Source organism: Pleurodeles waltl, chromosome 3_1, assembly GCF_031143425.1.
Source record: "Pleurodeles waltl isolate 20211129_DDA chromosome 3_1, aPleWal1.hap1.20221129, whole genome shotgun sequence".
NCBI lineage: Eukaryota > Metazoa > Chordata > Amphibia > Caudata > Salamandridae > Pleurodeles > Pleurodeles waltl.
Genome location: NC_090440.1, coordinates 1,035,980,758 through 1,035,993,454, shown reverse-complemented (window position 1 = coordinate 1,035,993,454; position 12,697 = coordinate 1,035,980,758). Strand labels below are relative to the sequence as shown.

Sequence of the window (12,697 nt, the reverse complement as noted above, 5' to 3'; positions counted from 1 at the left end):
CAAATGGGTATTTTAATTTATGCTGCAGCAAAAACTGCTGAATAGAACTACACCAAACCTGGCATGAAGGCAGAATTGTCCTCCAAATAGACCATTTTGTGGTAAAGTGCAAATCTGTTCTGCAGCTTCATATATTTGTATACAAATTTGGGCTGGGCTTGAAATGGTTAATTAGTTGTACATATGGTTGTTTTGCTGCCATCTCACCTGCTCACACGGGGACTCGGAGTCCCAGGATCCTCACCGGCTGCTGGGGCTGACCTAACTTGTGGGCGCTTATAGCGCGCCACGCATCCCGCAGCGCGGGACGCGGGACGCGCCCGGACCAAGGGCGGGCCCGTCTGCGCCCATCAGAGACCGTCAAGAGGCTGGGCTGGGCAACCCCTCGTGGTTTTGAGGTAGGAGTCATCCCTGATACATATTGAAGTACTGTGCAATAAAACTCATTGAGATTCGTCACATAGCTGCTTTTTTGTAGGTTCAAGTTATTTAAATGGGGAAGCGTAAGGCAAGGAGTAGCCCGCCGGGGGGCATTGCTCAGACTAAAATTCCTAAACTGAATCAAGCTCCCCACATTTTATCTAGTGGCGTGGCTGATGAGATTGATAATTTGATCGAGGAAGTGGAGTCTTTGTTAACCAAAAAGATAAGACCCCCAGAAACGATTGAAAAATGGGACACTTACTCCTTTTTTTGTCAAATAAGTCTTGCGACAAGGGAAAGATTCCCGATAGTGGTGCTATCACGAGGCCATTGACAGCACAGGCTGAAGGAACAAGCATATGTGCCAGGGAATCATGCATATCCCAGGCAAGCACTGAGAATATCTTATTAGGTAGTGTGATTGTACACAATATTACCTGTTCTAATCGTTTTTCACTATTAGAGCCCCAGGGCCAAGCAGAAGACCTGGGTTGCTCTAATTTGAGTGCCTGACTCACAAGCCATCACCCCATTATACCCCATTCTCAGGAGGACTTGATCGCCCTCGTTATGGATTTAAAAGAAGAGGTGAAAGACTTGAAGACATCAATGGCAGTGGTTTTGGCCCTCCTCTGTTCCAAAAGTCATCAAAGGGAAACTGCTATTGTGCATAAGCCTGAATTAATTGCCAATACTGCGCCAACCAACGAACTTGTTCTTAGGAAGAAGACTTTATCGTATGTAAACAGCATTTCTGATCAGGGCATTGGAGACCAACAGATTAGTCTTACCAGTCCCTCGAGCGTAAAAACTTATCCTGGTGCTCCAATGCCTTCTTGATCATGTACTAAATTAGTACAGGAACTGCTCACTGTGCAAACTTCACCCCAGTCCAAGGGTAGTGGATACCCAATCCTCATGTGCAGAGTTCCACCTTTAGCCCCCAACGCACATGAAGATAGGGCGTCTCTTATAAATAAGGTCATACATTGGATTTGGTATACTAGACAATGCGGTTCCATCATTCTTTCAGATATAATATCCGCACAGCGTTACACAGAGATGGAGGGCCATTTGGACACAATAAAGTTAGTTGTGTCCATGCCTGAGTTGGTAAGGGGCTATTATCCTTGGAAATGGGGAACCCCATGCAAAGTGGATCAAATATTTGTTTTAAAAGCTGCTGGCCGGCAGACGAGTCTTCGACAAGGTTGAATTCACTTGCCCCAAATCATAGTCCACGACCCCAAAGAGAAAATTCCTTAGTCTTCTCTGAGGTGACTTCTGTGCTGGCTAGCAAGGAGGAGTGTGGTTGCCAGAACGTGACGACTACCTCCGGGAGGCTAGCACAAGCGCTTGTTGCCTTAGATACTGATTGACGTTTCTCGCCTCAAACTGACCGGGATATCAGAGGACCCCTTGGTATTGTGAATCCACAGGTAGAAGGGGGGCCAGATCTAGAGCTCCCTTCCTTAGGACCAGGGGGTCTCCATCTCCGGTATTAGATACACTTATGGTTAAATCATCATCAGGGAAGATTAATGCTGGACCGCGTAGTTTGTCATCTTTGGGGGAAGGTCCCTGCAACTCAGGAGAATCTAAACCTAAAGTTTCTGATATGGAATTTGGCAGGAATTCGCAATAAATTAGACGATCCAGATTGGGGGGAGTTTATTGATAAATTTGACATTTGCTTGTTCCAGGAAACTTGGGCAACCACCAATGTTTTTAAACAGGGATTTAATTCATTCTGTGAAGAAGCTAGACCGTCTCTGGCGGAGAGAGCGGCAGGGGAGCTTGTTATATGGACAAGGAATTCAGATCTGGGCAAGATTAGAGAAATCCCAGTAGACTCAGAGGACATCCTGGCCCTATCCACTAAACAAAAGCGAAGCTTTTCTCTGTTGTGCGTTAATGTTTATAACAGACCAGGTCCTTCGAATCATCTGTCTAAAACTATCCAGGTGTTGAACGCTTTCGTGTCAGATTATATAACATCGCATTTCATTTTTGTGGCGGGGGATTTAAATGTGACACTTGAACCGAATATTGCATTCTCTGAGATTACGCAGTTAGAAGATGCATCATGGGATATTCCTGCATTTTCTTTTTTGAAGAAACAGCCTAAATCAAGTAGTAGGGCTTTGCAGATTATAGACTTTATGATAACGCATGGCCTTCGCCCAGGAAATGGGCGTTTTCCTTCTGATTCTCCTGCTAAACCCATGTTTTTTAGAAAGTCTTATAGCAATATACTTGATTACGTGGTTATTGATGTGAGGATATGGCACATGGTTCAAGATATTTGTGTAGGGAAACAATATAAAAGTGATCATGCTCCAATTTTAGTCCCATATGATGGGCTCATTGCCAAAAGAACAGATAGGCAAATTACCAATGAAATCATTCTACCCTTAGTAGTTTCCTCAAATAAGCGTGCTTTGAAATGGGATTGTTTTAAAAATTCAAGGAAGTTGTGGGGGATCATGCTTAACTTAGTATCAACCAATCAACTAGAGGAGGATCCTTGTTTATTTTCCCCCAACGAGGTCATGTCTTTGCATATTGATCTCTTTTCTACCTTGAAGGACCTTTTTTTTAGAACCGTCAGAGGAAACAAGTATCCAGCGGCTGGACCTCGTTATAGGTGGTTTGGCAAGGCATGCAGGGAATCCAACTGTAGTTTGATAAAGGCAATTCAATCTAAAGACAGACTTTTGATAATTAGTGCCAGGCGTGAGTATGCAGTAGCAATAAAGACCTGTAAAAACAACTGGGATGTAGAGTTATGGCAGGACTTGTTGACAGCAGCCAAGGGGAAGCACTCAACGTTTTTGGTCTTTGGTGGCTTCTGATGGGCGAAATGAAAATTCTAGACCAGATTGTCACATTTCACCAGAATGTTGGGTGGCCCATTTTACAAAATTGTATGATGTCGAAATAAATAACAGTATGGTAACTGGACCAGACTCTCCTCCCATTAATAGCCTGACCCCGTTTACAGTAAATGAAACTAGAACGGACATTATGGCCCAAAAACCTGGAAAAGCCCCTGGCCTAGATGGCATACCTGCCGGTTTATATAGATCTGACTTGGATATGTGGGGCCACTATGTTAATAATGTATCAAATGCTGTTTTGGCTAGTGGAACTTTTCCCCCTTCTTGGAAGGGTGCAATTATTGTACCTATTGATACAAAGGGGAATAGGGCGGCTCCGGCGAACTATAGACTGATTAGCCTTTTAGACAGTCTCCCAAAAATATTTTATCAGGTTTTGACAAGAATCAAAGAACGGTTAGAGTCTCAAGTGCTTAGCGACCTCCAAGCAGGCTTTAGGCAGAAAATTAGCACAATGGACCACATATTTAGGTTTCTTACGATTAAATGGAAGACTGTAGACCTGGATGGTGGGAACCTTTTTGTGGCATTTGTGGATCTCAAATCTGCATTAGATCTGGTTCCGCGCTATAAATTGTGGGAGGTATTGGATGGAGTTGGGTTCCCGAGTCCCTTACTAAACTTAATCATAAGCTTATACACTGAGACCTTTGCAAAAATTAGATGGGGAGTAAACGGGAAGGTAACAAGTGAGATCCCAATCAAAAGAGGGATAAGGCAGAGATGTGTGTTGGCTCCCACATTGTTTTTAATCTTCATTAATACATGCATCCCCTACTTCTCTTCCAGGGGATCCTCATCAAAGTCATAAACATTGAATATTCCCGCCCTTGTGCGGGGACCCCGGAGCATATATCAAATATACACATATTATACATGTGTAATAAATAATCATGCAGGCTATCATGTTAAAAACAGGCTAAAAATGCTTTATTTCTATGAAGTTTTTTTTTTTTTTTTTTTTTTTTTTTTTTTAAATATTAAATACTACAATAGAGCATAAATATGTGCCCAAGCTCCTAAAACTAGGATTAGTGAAGTGAGCAGTAGCAAACTCTAGAGAAGAAATAGAAAAAACTGCATTGAAAAACACTGAAGCATTCTTAGCCAATAGGCTGCATGCAGGTTAACACAGGAGAACCATAAAAACTTTGGCACCGTGCCTTTAAGACCCTGAGCACCTCCAGTATCCCACCATGCCTCAGGGGTGAAGGAAAGGTGACAGTTGGTTCACAGTTAGGTCAGTTCTTTTTTCCGGCTTCTTCTGAGAGGATCCTGGAGCATTGAGCTCTCAGTTTTTCTGAGTTTTTCTCAGAAAAATTATTTAAAAAAGCGTTTTTTCATTTTTCACTCGACAAATAACATCTTTGTCTGAGCTAGGAAGGTTTTTTCTGACAGAAAAATGCCTTCTCTTTTTGTCAAATGCCCTGCTTGTGGGAAGAAGAAGGCCCAGTCAGATCCCCACTCTCTGTGCATAGTGTGCCTGCCTCAGAGTCACTGCCCTGACACTTGTAAGTACTGCAAGAACATGTCTAGGAGGACTCTGAAAGACAGAAAGAAGATCCGGCTTCATGGGCTTCAGGAGAGGAAAAGAACATCGTCGTCCTCACTTCCCAGACATCCAGAAGGCCATTCTCAGGAGAGAATGGCCCGGTCGACGTCGACAGGTAGGAAAGTACCTGTTTGTTCACCGTCGACGTCGTCGCTACCACCGTCTCACCGGCATAGATCGCCGTCGAAGGGAATGGCTTCGAGGGAACATCAGAGCAGGGGCAGGTCTCCGTTGACGGCAGCCCGCCGATCGACGTCGAGCCATCGCCGGCGTGCCCGGTCGCCGCCAAAGGCTGTGCGCCCCCCGACGTCAGGACACACGGCGTCGTCATCACCACGACGGCACGAGAAACATCCGCCGTCAACCTCCCATCGCTCCACGTCGAGGCACACGACGGCGAGCAGGTCGAGGTCCAAGGAACGTCGTTAGACGTCAAGGCACTCAACGTCGAGGCACTCAACGGCGAGACAGGAACAAACGGCTGGGCGCCCCTCGACGTCGAAACAGCCATCGACGTCGATGCAGGTTTTACCTGTCCCACAGGGAGCAGAACATCGCCCCACGCCAGACAAGGCACCATCTCCAGTGGTCTCCATACCGAGCGGCTCTTCTCGGTCTAGAGCGGCATCATCTGGGCATGTCTCGCCCATCAATCTATTTCCGAGATGGCTGGAGAGCCTCAACAGACCAGCGGCATCCCCAGATTCGCAGTATTCGCGAATGTATTCACCTACTGCCTCCCTGCCAAGAACGCCATCACCGACAGCCAGGGCAGAACGGGCTCGTTCAGCTCCTCGCCAACCGACCGCGAGGCCTAGACGCTCTGCTACAGCGTCTCGCAGCAGATCTCGCTCTCAACTGAGATCCAGGTCGCGGTCAAGAAGAATATCACCCTCTTGGTCTTCATCAGGTTCTTCTGTCGGGCGTTACTCACCCACCCTTACAGATTCACCACCTGCTAGAGTCTCACCGGTGAATGATATTACCACATTCAACGAGGTGTTGCTAAGAGGAGCGCAGAAACTCAACATAGAGGTTCCAGAACCATCTACCTTCTCATAGATCATCTTTGAGACTCTACAACAGAGATCAGCGTCGAAAAAGTTGCTGCCTCTGGTGCCTGGCTTGCTGCAGCCAACTATGGACACTTTTCTGGCCCCAGCCTCGCTTAAGTCTGCACCGGCTAGGATTCTCAAGAAATACAAGGCTCCAGAACAAGACCCTTTATTCCTTAGAAAAGATCTGCCACCGGACTCTGTGATCATAGCTGCCGCCCGAAAGACCCACTCGGTGGCTTCTTCATCCACGGTACCCCCGGATAAAGAGAGCAGGCATTTAGACTCTCTAGGGAGAAAGATATGCGGGACGGCGGCTTCAGCAATGAAGGTCTCCAGTGCGTCTGCGCTCCTGGGCAGGTACGATCGTTCTCTGTGGGATTCCCTCAGTAGATTTACAGAAACATTGCCCAGAGAAGACAGGCAAGATTTCCAGGAGATACTACAAGAAGGATGCCTGGTATCCAACCAGGTTATCAGCGCGGCAGCGGATGGGACGGATTTGGCTGCTCATGGGTACGCACATGGTATCTGTGCGAGGAGATCTTCCTGGCTGAGGCTCACAGGCTTGAAACAGGAAGCACAACAACGCATCCTGAATCTCCCATTTGCCGGGAACTCTCTATTCGGTGCCCATGCAGACGAAGAGATGGCCCGCATGAAGACCGAGGTGGATACCTTGAAGGCGGTGGGCCTCGAAAGAAAGAAAGATTTCAGGCGGAGGTACAGGCCGTATGATAGGCGCCCTTTCCAGCAGAGGGTTCAAACCCCTCATTGGTCGCAAAGGTCACAGCAGCGACAGGGACGCCCTCTTTTTTAACGAAGAAACACAAGGGAGCGAGGGTCAAGCAGACCTCAACAGTCCACTTCGAAAGCACCCACCAAGCAATGAAATCTCGCTTCCCTCGACACTGTACACCACTCCGGTGGGGGGAAGTATTACGACTTATCTTCACGAGTGGCACTCTATCACAAGAGACAAATGGGTGCTCAATATTGTCGAACATGGCTATTCTCTTCTTTTCAAACAGCCTCCACCACGCTTGCCACCAACCAAAGACAATCCATCTCATCTCAGCTTGCTACGCAAGGAGGCTCTCGCCCTCCTGAGAAAGAACGCCATAGAAAAGGTTCCACCTGCACAAAGAGGACAGGGGGGTCTACTCCCGTTACTTTCTAGTGGCAAAGAAGGGTTGAGAGGGCGTTTTCAGGCCAATTCTGGATCTACGGCTGCTGAACAAATACATAAGGAAGCAGAGGTTCAGAATGCTAGCGCTTCACCAGATTTTCCCTCAACTGCATCAGGGAGACTGGATGTGCTCCATCGACCTGCAGGATGCGTACTTTCACATCCCAATAGCTCCAAAGCATCGGAAATTCCTGCGCTTCTGAGTAGCGTTACAACATTACCAGTTCAGAGTTCTACCCTTTGGCCTGAAATCTGCCCCAAGAGTTTTCTCGAAATGTATGGCAGTGGTGGCGGCGCATCTCCGAAGACAAAGGATATACATATATCCATACCTAGACGACTGGCTACTAAAGGCTTCTTCTCCGGAGCAGGCGAGAAGCCATCGGGACATTGTACTAAGAGTTTGCGAAGCCCTAGGTCTTCAGGTCAATTACCAGAAGTCAACCTTGACTCCAACGCAGAATCTTCACTACCTAGGAGCTATCATAAACACAGAAATACAAAAAGTGTATCCTTCGGAGGAACGACTATCCTCAATAAACAAGAAGTGCCAGGACTTGTTGAGAACCAGCGCACCTACGGCACGTCAGGTGACATCACTACTAGGCTCCATGGCATCGTGCATTTTTATTGTCCCAAATGCCAGACTCCACATGAGACCCCTCCAAGAGACATTGGAGACCAACTGGAGCCAAAGAACAGGTCGCTGGGAGGACACGGTGCGGCTACCGGAGGTAGCACTTCAGTCATTGAGATGGTGGATGCACAGACCTCACCTGTCAGTGGGTGCTCCGTTTCACCAGGTGCTTCCATCCGACACCCTAGTAACGGATGCATCTCTTCAGGGATGGGGGGCTCATCTGGGTCCTTTTCAAGTGCAGGGTCTGTGGTCAGACAAGGAAAAGTAGTACCACATCAATCTGCTAGATCTCAGAGCGGTCCATCTCGCTCTCAAGTCTTTCATACCGCTAATTCAGGGGAAAACTCTCTTGATACAGACGGACAATACAACCACAATGTATTACTTGAACAAACAGGGGGGAACGAGGTCCCTACCCCTATCGCGAGAGTCCCAAGCGATATGGCATTGGCTCCTGGCCAGAGGAATGTCAATTACAGCAGTTCACCTGCCAGGTCAGCAGAACGTGGAAGCAGACTTTCTAAGCAGACACCTGGAGGACGTTCACGATTGAGTCCTGCACGGAGAAGTCGCAGAATACATCTTCGCGCAATGGGGTCGGCCTCAACTGGACCTCTTCGCAGACGAAGTAAACAAGAAATGCCCAGACTTCGCATCCAGGTTCTACCGTCCGGGATCTCGAGGGAATGCCCTGTTGATCGACTGGTCAGGGATATTTCTTTACGCCTTTCCGCCGATTCCCCTCATTCCGGCAGTGATCAGCAAACTTTACAGATCCAGGACCAGAATGATTCTTATAGCGCCGCAATGGCCCCGACAATTCTGGTACACGGATCTCCTCAACCTGTCGGAAGAACCTCACAGGAGGCTGCCGTGCAGACCGGATCTTCTGAGCAGAATGGAGGGCAGGATTCTACATCCCAACCTACCCTCTCTGAGCTTAACAGCATGGCTCCTGAATTCCTGCAGTATGGGCACCTAGGGCTCTCACAGGAGTGCATGAGCATCTTGAAAGAGTCCAAACGACCTTCCACGCGGCGTTCCTACGCTTTTAAGTGGAAGAGATTCTACATATGGTGCTGTCAGCAAGGTCATAATCCCATACGGGCGCAGGAGGATGTCATACTATCCTATTTGCTTCATCTAGCGAAGTCCGGTCTGCAGGTATCATCTATTAAGGTACATTTGTCTGCTATTACTGCCTATCGCAAATCGCCTTCTCAGGAATCCTTCTTTACAAAACCTGTAGTCAAGGATTTCTTAGAAGGTTTGAAACACGCAGAAATCCAACCCCTCCTCAAAAAACCCAAGGCTGACCCCAACGACCTCAAAAACTTCCGTCCGATCTCTCTCCTCCCTTTTCCAGCGAAAGTCATCGAGAAGATAGTCAACACTCAGCTCACCCACTTCCTCGAAGACAATTCCATCCTGGACCCCTCACAATCCGGATTCAGACGAAACCACAGCACTGAGACTGCCCTCCTCGCCGCCACAGATGACATCAGACATCAAATGGACAACGGCGAAACCTCAGCCCTCATCCTCCTCGACCTATCAGCCGCTTTTGACACCGTCTGCCACCGCACCCTACTGACCCGCCTCCAAGAAGCCGTCATCCAAGATAAAGCCCTCCACTGGATCTCATCCTTCCTCTCCGACAGAACGCAGAGAGTCCGTCTCTCCCCTTTCCGCTCCAAAGCCACCAACCTCATCTGCGGCATCCCCCAAGGATCCTCCCTCAGTCCCACGTTGTTCAACGTCTACATGGCCCCCCTCGCTCAACTGGCCCGCCAACACCACCTCAGCATCATCTCCTACGCCGACGATACCCAGCTCGTCCTCTCCCTGACCAAAGACCCGCTCACCGCCAAAACAAACCTCCACGAGGGACTAAAATCCATCGCCGATTGGATGAACAACAGCCGCCTGAAACTCAACTCCGACAAGACGGAAGTCCTCATCCTCGGACGCACTCCCTCGGCCTGGAACGACTCATGGTGGCCCTCCGTCCTCGGACTCCCACCCACCCCTGCCAGCCACGCAAGAAACCTCGGCTTCATCCTGGACTCCGCCCTCACCATGTCCAAACAGGTCAGCGCCGTCTCCTCCTCCTGTTTCAACACCCTTCGAATGCTCCGCAGAATCTTCAAGTGGATTCCAACAGAAACCAGAAAGACGGTGACCCAGGCCCTCGTCAGCAGCAGACTTGACTACGGCAACGCACTCTACACAGGCATACCAACCAAAGACATCAAACGCCTCCAACGTATCCAAAATGCCTCCGCCCGACTGATCCTCAACATACCTCGCCGAAGTCACATCTCCCCTCACCTAAAGGAACTCCACTGGCTCCCGGTAGACAAGAGGATAACCTTCAAACTCCTGACCCACGCTCACAAGGCACTTCACAACACCGGACCCTCCTACCTCAACACCAGACTCAACTTCTACACGCCAACACGTCAACTCCGATCCGCCAACCTCGCCCTCGCCATCGTACCCCGAATCCAGCGCAAGACATCCGGCGGCAGATCCTTCTCCTTCCTCGCCGCCAAGACCTGGAACTCTCTCCCCACATCTCTTCGCCAGACCCAGGACCTCCTCACATTCAGAAGGCTCCTCAAGACCTGGCTCTTCGACCGCTAATCCAGCAGCCCCCCCCCCCCCCCCCCCCCCCCCCTTCAGCGCCTCGAAACCCTGACGGGTACATAGCGCGCTTTATAAATACCATGATTGATTGATTGATTGAAGAAAGTTTTTCCGCCAATTCGGAGGACTTCTCCTCCGTGGGAACTGAACATAGTCCTGGCAAAACTTATGGGCCCTCCTTTCGAGCCTATCCATAAGGCCTCTTTACAACACCTTACGTGGAAGGCGGCTTTTCTAGTGGCCATTACTTCAGCGAGGAGGGTCAGTGAAATCCAGGCCTTGTCTGCAAAAGAACCGTACACGGTTTTTCATGACAATAGAGTGGTTCTACGAACTCACCCATCTTTCCTTCCGAAGGTGGTGTCAGAATTCCATATTAATCAGACCATTACTTTACTGACGTTCTTTCCCAATCCGGAGACTCCGGCAGAGAAAGCATTGCACTCATTAGACTTGAAAAGAGTGCTAAAATTTTATCTGGACAAGACAAAGTCGATTAGACACTCTAACCGTTTGTTTGTAAACTATGGTCATTTAAGGACAGGAGAGGCAGCATCTAAACGTACAATATCAAGATGGATAGTTTCTTGCATTGTTAATACTTATCAGCTAGCCAATAGACAATTGCTAGCGCGGCCTAAAGCGCATTCCACAAGGGGTAAAGCGGCTACTGCTGCTCTCCTTAACAATGTTCCAATATCTGAGATTTGTAAGGCTGCTACATGGAAGTCTGTCCATACGTTTACAAGACATTATTGTTTAGACTCAGATGCAAGAGCGGATGCCCAAGTGGGGCAGGCCTCTCTAAGAAATCTATTTGCGTAATACCTATCTATTCCTGCACTTCTATCGGACAGTCCGCTGGGTTTAGGGATGGGCTTGCTAATCTATTCAATGTTTATGACTATTGATGAGGATCCCCTGGAAGAGAAGGATAAGTTACTTACCTGTAAATCCTAGTTCTCTTCCAGGGGTATCCTCATCAAAGTCATAAACAACCCACCCTCCTCCCCGGACGCACGTCTCCTAGAAGTGCAGGATAGACTGTGTTTTGAATCAGTTATGAAAATTGTCACCGTAAAAAGAACTGACCTAACTGTGAACCAACTGTCACCTTTCCTTCACCCCTGAGGCATGGTGGGATACTGGAGGTGCTCAGGGTCTTAAAGGCACGGTGCCAAAGTTTTTATGACTCTCCTGTGTTAACCTGCTTGCAGCCTATTGGCTAAGAATGCTTCAGTGTTTTTCAATGCAGTTTTTTCTATTTCTTCTCTAGAGTTTGCTACTGCTCACTTCACTAATCCTAGTTTTAGGAGCTTGGGCACATATTTATGCTCTATTGTAGTATTTAATATTAAAAAAAAAAAAAAAAAAAAAACTTCATAGAAATAAAGCATTTTTAGCCTGTTTTTAACATGATAGCCTGCATGATTATTTATTACACATGTATAATATGTGTATATTTGATATATGCTCCGGGGTCCCCGCACAAGGGCGGGAATATTCAATGTTTATGACTTTGATGAGGATACCCCTGGAAGAGAACTAGGATTTACAGGTAAGTAACTTATCCTTACTGGCCTGTGATAATGATGCACCAAAATTAGACGGGCCAAGATTCCGTGTTTACTTTTTGCGGACGATACATTTGTTATTATCCCAAACTGCCTCCGGCCTTGCTAATTTGCTTGCAAGGTTTACGTCCTTTTGTAAGGACTATCGCCTCGAAGTTAACACCACGAAAAATAAATATATGATCTTTGGCGATAAAAAAACTGAAAATAAGGAAGACAATCTTATTGGATGGGGAAGTATTAGAGGGAGTTGCCGATTTTGATTATCTGGGAGTCAGATTAGAGGACACGCATAAATGGCAGGTCCACTTAGCTAAGGCACACATGAGACTGAAACAGAATTCGGTGGGTGTTTTGAGATTTGCTAATAGATCCACTAGATTTGCAATTTCCCCTGCAATGGAAATATATAAAATACAAGTAAGAGTGGGTGCTGTGTATGGAGCTGAACTATGGGGGCATGGCAACTTGAGGGACCTAGAGCTTGCCGAAAATTCCTTTTTAAAGGCTTTGCTTAGAATACCGGCCAGTTCCCCTACGCTGCCTATCCGGATGGACCTAAATTTAGACTCCATTGCTCATATAGATGGCTTAAGACCAATACTGTATTGGATCAGGATTTGGTCCACGGATATTTTCGGCCCTTATAGAATATGGCTGAATGCTCTCCTCAGTACACATACAACAAGGAAAATCTCATGGTGCAATTATGTTG

At 47.6% G+C, this 12,697-nt stretch overlaps 1 protein-coding gene across 2 annotated transcripts in view; it reads left to right on the top strand.

Moving 5' to 3' along the window:
• Positions 1 to 12,697, top strand: part of HACD2 (3-hydroxyacyl-CoA dehydratase 2) — a 113,782-nt gene that overhangs the window by 86,372 nt on the left and 14,713 nt on the right. The window lies entirely within an intron of this gene.